Source organism: Falco punctatus (assembly GCF_963210335.1).
Source record: "Falco punctatus genome assembly, chromosome: 11".
NCBI lineage: Eukaryota > Metazoa > Chordata > Aves > Falconiformes > Falconidae > Falco > Falco punctatus.
The window spans coordinates 4,532,429-4,546,492 of NC_137591.1; the positions used below are offsets into that span (position 1 = coordinate 4,532,429).

The 14,064-nt window shown below is 43.2% G+C and overlaps 1 protein-coding gene across 1 annotated transcript in view; it reads left to right on the forward strand.

The window, feature by feature from the left end:
* LOC308071767 (FRAS1-related extracellular matrix protein 1-like) overlaps positions 1 to 13,124 on the forward strand; it is a 172,272-nt gene extending 159,148 nt beyond the window's left edge. The window contains 1 exon segment of the mRNA XM_080407695.1: positions 1 to 13,124. This exon segment is cut by the window's left edge and continues 15,727 nt beyond it. The gene's annotated coding sequence lies outside the window, so the exon portion shown is untranslated.
* Positions 13,125 to 14,064: the final 940 nt, after the last annotated feature.

Below are 14,064 nucleotides of genomic sequence, written 5' to 3' on the forward strand. Positions count from 1 at the left end.
GGTCCTTCAGGACCCACATTTAAAGTCCAAATTTGCTCCTGGGGCACTGATCCAGCACTTGTAAAATGTTATTGTAGGGGGTAAATGAAAATTTACTCACTTTTGAGCAGGACGGCAAGGTAATTTTCTTGCAGTCCAGTAATTCCCTTAGTTTTTATTGGTGGTGTTATAGACTAGCTTCTCCGTGGTGCTGGGACTTTGCCTATATTGCATCCTTCTTCCTATCCAGTTCCAACAATAAAACCCTCATGTTTTTTTGATCTCTGGCTTTCATGCTTGCTGACACACTCTGGAAAATTTAAGAAGGGTGCAAGGAATGGGGTAGTCACACTTGTTAATACTTATCCTGTTGCAGAAGGAGCAGGGCTGACCTCAGAGCTTGGGCTTTGGAGAATAGTTATGAGAACGATTCCACTCAGCTGAAACGAAATCTGCATGCAAAGCTTGTTTGGTGCCTGGAAAGAGCTAGAAGGAAATAAAGGTCTTATATGATATATTTCCACAGTTAATGTTTTTTCCTGTTTACAGAATCTCACCAGAATACTGGGGGTTTTGTTTTGTTCATCTGTTTTTCATAAGGATAAATATCCATGCAGTTTAAACATTTTCATTAGATTCAGACAAGAAGGAGGATGTGGGGCTATTTTTTTCTTTTATTGTTGATATCTCTCTCTCTCTCTTTTTAAAAAATGGCTATTTCTTAAAACACTCCTCAGAAATAAAGAGTCAGGTAAATCAAAGAGACGGGGAAAGTGATTCTCTTTAATTATTTTTAGAGCAATTTTGAGTAATGTAGGCTAAATTAAAAAAAATACACAAGCAAGATATTTTGGCTAGGAAGTATGTGTAATGTATGAACAGCAGGAAAAAGAAAGCCTTCCTTTCTAAATAGAAAATCTTTGAAAGTAACAGGGGGAAACTGATGGGAAGGGCTGAAGTCCATATATTCCCACCTCCTCCGCCTTGTGCTCTCTTAAAGGTGAGCTGCAAAATGCAAAAGAGAAATGTGTTAAATTCAGATGACTCGCTTGGGTGTCAGGAAGTGGCTCGAACAACCACACAAAGTTAACTAACACATTTCCAGGTTTTTTGTTCACCGCCCTACCCCCAGTCTTCCCTGCTCTTCCCATGAAATCTGTTTTTTTGCTGCTGTGGTTTCAGCCTCCAGGTGGGAGCGCAGCCACTTGTCCACCGGAGCAGCACCCCAAGACCGCCCCCCCCCCTCCGGGGGCTTGCAGGGAGCCAAGACTTTCTGGGAGGATTTTACAGAAAGTAAGAAAGGAGGAGAATTTTTAAAAATGTATTCCTAATCTAAACACCCTGGCTACAGGAGAAACAAGACAAGCTGTGAGGAATTGTCTGGTGAGCTTGCTTTGCCATTCATCTTTTGTCTGGTCAATCCATCTTATTACCATTCACCTGCTCTGCTCTAGGTCTTCTTCAGCAACATGGTTCCTGGCATCCATGGTGTTGAGTACTGTGGCCACAGGAACCCAAAATGTGAGTAATGCTGTGTTTGCCAATGACTGCTTTCAGTTGTAGGCATGGAGAGAAGCAGTTGGATGTGGGGAAATGCTTTTTGAGCTGCAAGTGGCAGAATATGTTTTGCAATTCAATGTGTGAGATGAGAGTAAGTCTCGTTTAAAACACTTCGAAAGTGGATTAGGTCACCAAAAGAAAGTGTCAAAGGCAAGACACCCTGATCCATCAGAAACAATGCCACTGCCTGTTGCAGTGTTTCCCATCCCACGGACCAAGCATCCTGCAGAGCCCTCCACTGCAGCAGCCATGCCAGGGAAAAGGCACAGATATGTGGCTGTTTCTCATTAGCTTCCCCTTTTCCCTTTGGAAATGCTCCCCGTGCCTTTCCCCCTGCTGCTTGGCAGTAGGTGTGCTAGGGAGATGTTTTAAATCTAAGTGGGGGTTATCTGATTTACAGCAAATAGATTTTTCATTTGAAATGGCAACACACAGCATCCTGTGCATTACCTTGCTTCAATATAATATATACATGCACACATGCCATGCATTTATACCTAGGATATAAAAATATTATATCATTGCAGTGCTGTGTATGTGTCTGCATAGAGCTAATTCGTGTACAACAGCATGCTTATCAAAGAACACTCCTTAATTGCATATTAGTATTTTTTAATTAATGATTAAGTTGTAAGACTCTGTCACAAGTCTCTCTGCTGATTTATGTTCTCTTTAGCTAGTGAGAATGACTTTTGCAGCAGTTCCTAATTTTAGTCTTCTGTCCTTTAATAATACACGAGACCTCCAAATCTGGGGGCTTGTTTAAAGAATAAACCCAACTATACATCTGAGACTCTTTAACTAAGGAAAGCCAAAATGGTGTATGAAAACAACGGCTGCTTTCCCTCTCTTAGGGCCACTTTGATTCTGTTTTCCCCTCTAAAAAATTTATCAGAATTGTTCACTCTCTATTATGGCCAGAGAAACAAGCTGTGGATTTGGAAATATCTCTGTAGCTTAGTCTCTGGAACAGAAAGTAAGTAAATTGAAATAAAAAGAGAAAGTGAATATTAATTCATGTTTCTCCTTTGGGAGAAAGATTTAATGAATTTAAAAAGGAGGTTCTGCTCCTACTTCACGTCGAATTTTATGAAGTTGCCCAACTTATCACGGCTCAGTGGAGGAGGCACAACATTTGATAAAACCATAACAAGAGAAATTCAAGAAGCAATCCCCTTGCAAGGAGGGGTGTTATTCGTGCAAAGGATCACTACTCCTTCCGTTCTGTAGCTCTTTTTTTTATTTTTTTTTTTCTTTCTGGTGTAAGCACTTGTCAGCAATGCTGAAGGAAAGAAGTTAATACAGCAATGTGGGGACTTTGGGCCAAATGCATGAAATATCTGTCAAGACATTTGTGGAGGTGTTCAGGATGTGTCTCCCATGTTCTCTGGCAGGAGCAGCAGTGGACCTGGGCCTCACCAAGGGCTGCTCCCAGCTCCACCTTTGGAGCCACCGGTTGGTGACACTGAAATGCCTCCGCCACAGAACATGATGACAGCGTGGCTGGCTCCAGGTAGGTTTGGCAAAGCACAGCCATGAGCCCTGGGCTGATGTGCCTGGGGGTCTGTGCACTGCCATGTTCACAGTACCTTTGGCATTATAAACTGGCTAGCCTGCATTCCTTGTTTCATAAAGTCAGAAAAAAACCAAGAACCCAATGTTTTCACCCTGCTCCTTTCTTTTTCAAAGTGTCATGGCAATTTTCCCTTCACATCCTGCTCTGGCAGCCCAGTAGAAAGATGGTGATTTTGTACTGTGCTGTCTTACCTGAACCTGTTAGGCGATAACTGGACACTGCAGGAGGTGAGAAGGATGGGATGCAATTTAGCTATGGGAGAAGGGTTTCTACATTGAAGTGCTGATGCCAAAACATATTCCTGCACACCGCTGCAGTAGCAGAGCTTGTGCAGTGAAGGGTCAAGGCAGCTGCTTGCATTACTGCATTATCCTGCATCCCTCCTGCCTTCCCCCTGAAAATCCTGATCATCTGCCATGGCCACACTGATGTCAAGATGTTATGACCACAATTGCTGCAAGTGGCTTTATTTTTCATCGCCACTTACCTTTTCTGTTCTGTCCACCTTGCTTGTGGGTGGTGCAGGGATCTTGTTTTATGTATTACTTTCTTAATACAGTGCAGCCATGCCATGGTTTCCCTTTGGCAGGAGGGACTGCATGGCAAGACTCATGTTTACAATACATCATGGTGCAACAAGCATCTCCAAAATGTCCATTGCTATGAGAGCCTGTCGCCTTCTCTTTGCAGCCATCCTCTCCCATGACATGTAATGCCCCCCCCCCCCCCCCCCCCCCCAGTTACCAGTTATTGGAAGTTTTGAAACTTCATAAGATGCAGTGGCTTCATTTAGACAGCAAAGCTGTGTATTGAAATATGAATTAGTAGCGTGTGTATCGGCAGGATAGACCATCTGCTATGCTCAGCACCCGGGTTTGAAGCTGGTTGGCTGGCAGGACAGCATGTGTTTACAGAAAACCCTAACAGTTGTAAAGGAGCCATTTAGGTTTATCGTGTCAATTCCTGTACAACTCCATGAGGAGAGATTCCTTTCACAAACTCGCATAAAAAAGATAGATAGACTAGTTTTGACCTCTCTCAAAACATTTGACGGTTGAGCTTGTTGCAAGGATAAAATATCTAGAAGAGCAAAAAAAAAAAAATATCTTGTCATTTCCCCCTCTTAAGCATTAGACTCCTTGAATGCAACATCCATTCATAGCTTAGTTCTTGCATTATAATTTAACTGCCTTTTATTTTCCTTCTGAGATACAAACACAGGAGCTGTACATGATTTTCATACCATATTATGTGAGCCATTGTGAAAAAGCTGTCCGGAGTAATGGCTCCATTTCAACATGATGCATATGCCAAGATACAGAGATCATTTATTTTTCTTAAAAGTGAAATGAGGATGAGATTAAAAACGTTATGTTTTGCCTATATGAGCAATATTCCTCTAATCAACTGTTCCAAATATATTGCCTCTTTGTAGCTTCTCTGTAATACAAATCGTCCAAGGTAAGGCACGTTGTAGCACACCAAAGGGATTTATGTTGCCACATAAGCATCCCTCTTACTGGGGCTATCACTTGCAAAGCACTAATATACCAAGGACAGGGCAGAATAAAACCAGATTGGCCCTGGGGATAATTCTGGAATGAGTGCTCAGTTACTTTCTCATACATGGAGGAATTACTAAAAAAACCAAACGATTACACTCTTTACTGAATGTGCTGAAACCCTTGCTACTGTTTAACAGGCATCTATATTGTACGTATAGTTCATGTGCATATGGAGGCAGAGTAAAAAGGGACCATTCTTCTATGTAAAGCTGAGGCTGAGACCAAGACCTCTGGTCATGGTCTCCCATGCGTGACTGTGTTGGACCGAGAAGACAAACTAAGAAACAGCCAGATTTGAAGCATCTCTGAGATAATTCATTCCAATGTGCAAAAGAGAAAAAAAAAAAAAAAGTATCTTAATATATCGGTCTTAAGACTTCAATCATTTTTTTTTTTAAAAGTGCTTGTTCCTTTTGATGGAAAAACCTATGAAGCAAAATGAAAGCTGACAAGATGAGAGATGCCAAGCTGGGGGAGAAAGCTGGCTCTTGCAAACATACCCTGGCCAGCCACCTGTGTTATTAAGGCCCCAGGTATGGATGCTTTAGGACTAGTAACACACAGGGGATCATAAGCTGCATAAAAAGTGAGTGTAATTGCTATTCTAAATAGGAATATAGTATGCTGGTAATTCACAAAGAGCCCTATGGCTTATATGAGGTAGTCAAGCTTGGGTAAGGACAGGAGACTGGTGGGATGAAGGGAATGTTACCCTTATATAGCTCAGGTGTTGTGCTTATTAAAATCCTCTATCTAGGTCATGCCTTGAGCGCTTAGATAAGAAATACAGATAAGGAATTGTTTTTACTATCATAGAGGTTTAGATAACTTTCTCTTGCAAACTTGTGTATATATAGGTCCATATAGATGTGTGTGCCTATGCATATGTGTGTACATGTAGACATAAGGTCAAATTTCCTTTATCCTGACCAACAGTTGTGTGCTGGTGAGAGTCAGGGAGTTGGTGCTCAATAGTGGAGGAGCAGAACAGGGTGAATCAGGACTGTCAGCCTCCATCTCCAGGAAGGCAGCAGATAAATACAAAACCATGAGCACAGGTTGTCTGCTGGGGATTGCATTTCATATTTAGGTCATCAGGGGGTGGAGGGTGTCTCCAGACGAATTGCAGAGGGTCACTGCAGGGGAGTTAAGTACCCAGGACCCGGTTTGGGGGGCACTGCATCACCTGCCACATCCCTCGGTGACTACAGGATGCTGCAGGCAGTCCTGGCCCATTCTAAAAGCAGCTTGTTAATGCAGCTGGCTGAGCAGAGCCCTGGAAAGCTACCTTGCAGAGAGTTTGGCAACCCAGCTGTTGGGTCCACCTCTCTGCCTTTGGGTGACCACCTCGACTGTTTGCATTAAGACACTTTCTTGGGCAGACCGCAGCAACCTTCTTTCAGAAGAAATGGCCTGGCCCGGGAAGTCTGCTGGAAAAGAGACACTTGGGGGAGTTAAGTAGCTGATTCAGCTTGCACAAGATGCCATGGACAAGTCATCTGTAATGGAGCCTAAGGCTGGATCTTATTTTACATTTGCAAATATCACAGTCCAAAATTTCATTTTCATATTTAATGCATGTGCCTTTAGTTTCTTGTTCTGACTTTGTTCTTGATTCAGCTTGTAACTCAAGGTAACACATGGCTGCTTCACCCATGGACTAGAAACACAGTGACTTTGAGTGTTTCTATGTGCCATTGCTCTTTCTATTATTGTTAATGTTGTTGTTGTTATTGTTATTATTATTATCCACACTTCTTTTGGGAGTATTGTTCTAGTCTGCTTATTTCTGTTAGGTGGTGGGATATGGTTTAAAGAAAAGAATGACAACGCCTATGACAGCAGCATTTTTCAGACTTTTTCTGAGCATCCCTCAGGAACGGCTGCGGATGGGTTTGGTGCGCTTCCCTGCAAGGAGCTGAGTGGTGCAGCTACACCATATCATCTCGCTGCCTATTTCAGGCTGTGTGCTGTACCCTTCTGGGTCAAAGCGAAAATTGGAGAGGATCGCAAGCCAAAGTGTGGAAGATGACTCACTGGATTATTTTCTACTTTTCAAATATAACCCTTGCATTCTTGCCAATATATCGATACAGTCAGGCTCTCCCTCCTGCAGCAAGCCTCATGTATTTGTATTTACATATACTATGTAATGCCTTAGTCAATATTCACCCATTTTTTTTATATTTTGTTTTTCTCCCAGACAGGCACTGAAAGACTGAAACTGCAACCCACCTAATACAATTTATGTAAATGCAATGTACCAAGGGTTCAACTAGCAATGTCTTTGGTAGCCATGATCCTTCTTTCAGGACTTACTGAAACTAGTCAGAACGGCTCTGGAGTACCGGGCAACCCATGACCTGTTTGACTTTCAGGAAGGAGAAAGCAGCTCAGATGAGGTATGTTCTTACACGGAGACAGGGTGAACGGGTGACAAAAGCAGTGCAATCAGAGCTGGGAAGGAAGGTATCTTTGCTCCTCTCCTTTGTATAATGACGATGCTCTGCAAACCCCAGCCCAGCTCCGATCTGCATCTCCCACTCCCTGTTTTGGGAGGGAAAAAGGGGATGGGCTCAGGTCTGAGAGGACTGAGTTGAGGCTGTTATTGGGGAAAACACAAATACAGGGCTCACAGTAAGGAAACAAGGTTGATGGTACCTCAGTGGGAAACCTCACCAGCAAAGCACTTAATCTCAGGGATCATTTTATTTTCAGAATGTGGGACATAAATACACAGTTAATTGTGACCGGAACCCACAGCAATAACCTGTTTATGGGAAAACTCTAGTCCTAATCTAGGAGAACTGTAATCTTACCCTGCCATCTAAAATTTGTTGCTTTATTAAGATTACATTCTCAGCCAAAAAAAAAAGTGAGTTAGTTTGATATGTTTATTGCCCTTTGTCAGGATGGCAATATTTTTTTCTGCTTTGAAAATAGATGTTCCTGCTTATATGGCTGTATATTTATCCTTTCTTTTAGTTTTTTCATTACTGTTCCCTTTAATCATTTAATGAGGAGTGTTCAGGTTCCTGATGATTTAAAATTATGAGTCGCAGAGACACTGGCAATATCTTTGCTAGAGTAACGCTGATCCTCTAACTTTAAGACTTTCAATTCAAACCACATGTTTTTGCCACTAACTCCAAAAACAACCCCTGGAGTTGTGTGACTGTCACTAGAATATAAACCATAGCTATTCTGCAAACAAAAGCCGCAGTATTTAAATTGTGATTATGGTCAGAAAAGTGACTATTTTAATCATTGCTCTGGTTTACTCTGGAGATCTGCTCCCTTTGCACATTCCAAATATCTCTGCAGATTTTTATAGACTGAAAGGAGATTTTACTGCTTTCCACTCCTCTCAGTCCTACGGAGGCCAGCCAATGCAGGGCAAGTGAGTCAGATTTGTTCCAGGCTCACACATCAGCGGGAGTGTGAGCTGAATTCCCCGGCAGGACCTGTCGAACAGACGATGTGCCCGCCAGGACAAGCAGCCACGCTTTCATGCCCCCCAAGAGCTCACAGGGTACAAGGCAGTTAGAGGGGGAGCAGAATAAAAGACCAAAACTGCAGTGTTTTCCGATAAATTTGATTGTTTTGAAAAAGAAAAAAAAAAATCTCAAAAGGCCCTGTGGTCTGGAAAGGCTTTTTTGAGTGCAGCTCCTGGATGCCACCCTGCTTCAGGGGTAGGAGCTCCACACAAAGGAAAAAAACCAATTTTTTAAAAAATGGCACTAGGTACAGAACATGATGCAAAAATCTCAAAGGGATTTTCTTTTCCTGCTGGCTTTGAGGAGATAATTCAGTCCCTTTAACATCTCCCTTTTGTGAACACTTTCTTACAGCCTTCTGGGTGCTGAGCTTCACCCTCTTTGGACTCCTACAAACCCAGTCACTGCCTTCCCCCTGACTCTCAAGGCCCGTTTTTGTGCGTTTGCTACATCAAGAATCAAATCCTATTTAGAGGGTGGCTGCTTTAACTCTCTATCTGCATTTATGAAATGTAATATATATATTTTGTTTCTGTGAAAATCTCCTATTACAGTATTGGGAATGTTCTTCTGATATATGTGTATTCAAAATATATGTTGGTAGGAGAAGACCTAATTCATTTTAGATGGTTTTATTAGGCGTCTCTTAACAAATCCCAGAGTATGTAAATGAAATATAACTATACGTACATATTCATCAGTCTGCTCTTGGAATTAAATATGAGCGCTGTGACATTTGGTTTTAAGGAATGACTAATTAACATGTGTGCAGGATGTTCTCATCTTCCTGCTTTGGAGTCCCGGAGTCAGGGAAAAGCAGACAAAACATATTTCCACTCTTTCTATCATAGTTTGCAAAGCAGAAAGCTGTTCATGACAGCCAAGAACTTCTCAGGCTTTTTTGTACCTGTTGGGTGCTGACATGGGGCCCCTTCTTGAGCATTTAGTGTTGTTAAATGTCATCTCGTCTGTGCTGGGGCCAGAATCACATTTAAAAAAAAGTGTTGCATCTGACCTGGCTTTTAATAATTGCACCAACAAGTCACAGATCACAGTAAAGAGCAGGACAACTTCTGGAGTACAGCCACTGTTGCTGGTGAATTACCTCCACCACAGGATGCTGTAAAACTGGGCTGAGCCCTAAGATGTTCCCCATTCCCACCATCCCAGAGGTGCTCTCTAGGAAAACCTGGGCTGGATCCTGCAGGGGTGTTTGGGGTTTGGCTGCCTCGATGCCATGCTTGGGAACACCAGGCTTAACTGCACTGCTGGTGAAAGTGCAGAGAAAAACCTACTTTTGTTTTCAGTGGGGCTGGCTCAAGTCGCTTTTGTGCGAGAGCGTGTGTGCAGGGCACACACTTTTTGCAGCAGAAAAAAATAACTAAAAAACCCCCAACAACTCACCATAATTTCTTTCTGAGGGTGCTGTGGGAGGGCGGGCACACCATGCCGCCCCATCTGAGCGCCCCGGAGAAGTTGACCAGAACAAATCTCAGCAGGAACACACAAACCTCTATTATACCTTTTAAAAAGCTCCCCATTGAATGCAACCGGGCAGATGGGAAGGGCCCTTTGATTTCCTTTTTCTTTCTCCGCCTGAGTTCATTCTCTCCCTTTGGGGAAGCCAGGTTCAAAGACATGCCAAATGCATCAAAACCTTCCCAATAAAGTCCCTTTCACCTCCTGGTGGAGCGGGAGCGTGCTGGGAGCGCTGGGTCCGCCAGTGACTTTCAGGACTGTGTGTGGCAAATTGTGTGCACAGCTCCCAAAACAATGCCCTGAATCGGACATCTAATTCCCTGGAAATTAAATCCCTCAGCTGGTCAAGGAAAACAGGAGCCAAAGGGATTAAACAGTGCAGCAGGGAGAATCTTTGGGGCTTGATGGGGCGGGGTTTGGTTCTTGTGGGTTTATTCGTTTTGGGGGGTTTTTTGGCAGAGGGGTAACAAAGTAGTGCTTTAGTGTTTCTTCCATCCCCATTTTAATTTGAACCATGCATCCCTCCCTTCTCCCCGTAATCCCTGATCCTCACTGCCACGGGAGAAAAATACTTGTCTCAGGTCTGTGCTGATGACCCAACAGGTGAGCTCCTTCCTGGCAAGCACTGCTCTGTTTCTGGCTGCAGAATTCATTTCTGTGGCCATGGAGTGAACGAAGGGGGATGCTGCAGACACAAACCCCCTCCCCATGGCTGCAGGCATCCCGCATCACGTCAGGTCCCCGCTAGTGCCTGCAGCTCCCAGCAGCTCCCTGGCGATTTGCCTTTTCTCAGTCCTGGGCTGTTTATCCCGGTACAAACTTGGCCAGGGCTGGAGCCGTTTGGGTGTCAGGGAGGCCAGAAATGAGGCTGAGGCATTCCCATTGATTTTTTGCTGCCAGTTTATTAAATATGAGAAGGTCCAGCCATGGATGCTCTGGTACAGCGCAGCGAGTGGCTGGATGCTGGATAAAAGCACAGTCTCTGCTCCTTAGGAAGCTATCTTTCCCCACAGGGCTACTTTTTAACTGCTACAAGTCAAAACTTAACGGGCCTAGCAGTGGCAATTTTTTTTCCCCTTAAAAAAATCAGTTTCCTATGTATTTTTACTGACAAAAGCCTGAAGCTTCCTTTATATGCTTTATTTTCTTTCTCCTCTGGAACGATCGTTAGACAAAAGCAGTTTTGCTGCTGGTTAATCAAGAGAGTGATGTGGCCCTGCATTTTAATCCTAAACCAATTAGCAGGATTTGACATCATGCCATTAGACTGCTTGAAACAAAAATCAAGGACAGCGTAATGCAGCTAGAAAAGAACAATAACCATCAGCACTGCCCTGTCAAAGGGGAAGGAAGAAATTTGGCTGCGTGTGTAATTTCCAAGCAATCCCCCTTCCCTCAAACCTGAGCATTCAAATGAGGGAGCTAAATAATAATGAGAGGGAAAAATGTGCAATCTGTAATCACATGACCTTAAACTGCACCAGTTTTAAAAGCAGAAATCACTGTTCTTGCTCCTGAGCCGATGCAAATTGGTTGCAGTTTTAAATCCTGAGTTCTGTTTTATGATTTCTTGAGCGGGTGTTTTGTGCTTTGCTTTGCAGGCAGGTTGAACGCACGCCGGGAACGGCAGCATCTCTGATGCAGCTGTAGAGTGAGGGACCCTGGTGTGAACATGCCAGCATCCCTAAGAAACAACTTCCCGGTCACGTAAGTATCTGCTTTGCCCAAACCACCCTAAAATAATTAAAGAACAAAGCACCTTTTAGCAAATGTACTTTCTGCTGGCAGAAATGCACCTTACAGCTGATCCCGCAGCGGTAGTGCAGCCTTAGCCGGTGGCAGGGACTGGAGCTGGGCTGGCAGGCATTAGCCTGGCCACGGCTACTGCCGGCAGGCAGAAATAAGCCTGGCGAAGATGTGGTGAGAACAAAAATGCAGGCAGGCCCTGGGGTGCAGTATTTGAGGGATGAATGCCTAAAGCACATCGGGGACTCCGCGCCTTGCTGCGCTCTCGAGGCTGGCAGTGGAGAGCTGGAGCCAGGAGTGAAACCCAGCGTCTCATAAAAGCAGCATATGGATGGAGCACAAATGGATGGGGTTTTATGTCCTGTGCAATATTTTCATTGATATTTATTTTGATTTAATTTGGCTAATGTGCAGGAAAAATGAAAATGCGCTATGCTACTCAACATCTGATGAGGAGACGAATGCTTTTTAAAATTAGTATTCCCACATAGGCAGTGATCTTTAAGGTCTGCCCAGCAACTGTGCTGGAAAATCATGAGTCACTCCATGTAAATCATGAGATGACCCTCAGAGCAGCAGACTTTTTTAAAAAATGTTGAATTGTTTCAGTTAGCATTACAGTTTCTAGTCTTTCTGCTTCAGCCTTTTGTCTGTAACTTAATTTTCCTTTTAATAAAAGTGGAGTTTCCAACAGCCTCAAACCATTTCAAAGAAAGGGAGGTTTTAAAAAAATTAATAAAATACCATGAGATTCATGATAAAATGGCGAACAATGGCAATGGTTGTTATCCCTGCTTTGAGAGAAGAGAGGTTGAAGCAGAGCCAGGGAGGACAGGAGCGATGGTCACTAACTGTAGCGTGAGGTTGGAGACCAGGGTGCAAATCTCTGCGAAAGACTTCCAGGGTGAACCTGGGCAAGTGACATAACCCTTCCTCTCTCGTAGCTGCCATCTGCAATACAGGATAAAAAGAGTCCATTTCCTCCACAGGGACCTGTAGAAATAAATGCCTTAAAACTGGTGAGGGGCAGCAGCGATGGCACGGCCACATGCAGTCTGGGAAGTAACAAAAAATAGTTCTGCAAAGGTGGTAGCAACAGATAAATCCTCTGCCTTCCCACCAAAGCAGCACTCCAAAGCTTTGTGACTCTCAGTTTTGGGGGGATAAATTTGTGAGAAGAGGTTAGGGTGGGTAACGTGAGCAGGGGCTGAGGGACACCCAGAGCATCCCCCCCAAACCCCGCGCTTCACCCCGCTGAGGCATCCCCCCAGGGCTGCCTCCCACTGCAAAACTGGGATTGTAATGTCCCAGTTCCCTCGCCTGTTAATAAAGGAACAAAAAGCGCATTTGCCTCCTCAAGGGTGTTGTGAGACAAAGCTGGTAAGTGTTGAAAAGAAACCCAAACCGGAGGAGAAAGCTGGCTTTGTTGCCTTCGGACACAGACCACCGCAGACCTTGCTCAAATTTTGCTGTAACATCTCTTGAATGAAAACGTGTTCTCCCAAAAAACCCATCAAACACGTCCTGACTTGAAACGGCTGCCAGGGTAGTGAAAGGAGCCGCAGATTATAGATCCTCGGGGCTCTTGTGGCAGCAAAATGTTTGTCCCGTGGATTTGGGCTGAATCCAATGTATCCAAAAAGTGCTCAGAGTGACTGTTTAACCCATCCTGTAGGGAAAAAGAAAAAAAAAAAAAAAAAAAAAGAAAAAAAGAAAAGAAAAGAGCTAAACAAACCAAAAAGGCAAAACAAGAAACAACAGCAAGAAAACCCCTTTATATTAAAATAGTAATAAAATTGAGACACTGGCCAGGGAAAAGGAAATTCAGAACGTCAAAGGGTAAACCTCAGCCTGATTCTTAAACTGAACTGGAAAATAAAGGAAAAAAAATAAAATTAAATTCAATTGGTCAGACTTTGTAAACTGGGCTTGGGGCTTAATAAAGTAAAGTGCTCTCCGAGGACAACAGCAACACTGAACTTCTGAATCTTCAGAGCTGGAGAGGGCATCTTAAGGTACCATGCAAAAAGATAAGATATCATCTAAAAGATTACTGATCCCGTGTTTCTTCTACCCTGTATCTCGCTGAGATCTACAAAAGTGAAAGCCACATGCACATTTTTTAAACTTTTGTTGATATCACAATGTGCATACTGTGATGACACCCTCTGGAGGAAAATAATGATGATTTTTCTTTTAAATAGGAATACGTTTGAAAAAATCTGTTCTAATCTAGAGAAAAATCTAAGAACAGTAAAAAAAAAAATCTCTAATCCAAGACTAGAACAAAATTATCACAAAAGGAAGCAGAGGAAGGGGTGTACCCATAATCTGCTATAACTGCAGAATTAATTACTGGAAATGATGAAAGAAATGGAAGCTTTAAGAGAATGGTGGTTTTCTGCTGTATTCTGGGCAAGCAAATATATCAGTCATCTGAGATGGTAACAGGATTCAGAGAAAACACTGCAATTGCTTGGTGGATTCCAGGTGCATATTATATTTGTAAATACAGAGGTTTTATCCTTAGTAAAAAAGAAAGACTTGCCTCTCTGAGATCTTTGGGTTTGCTTGTTTAATTCCTAGCCTCAGAAAACAAAACCTTTTTTTAATTTGAATTATTTGTCCATTTTTGGTTTTCAGCTGCAAAGTCAGTCTCCTT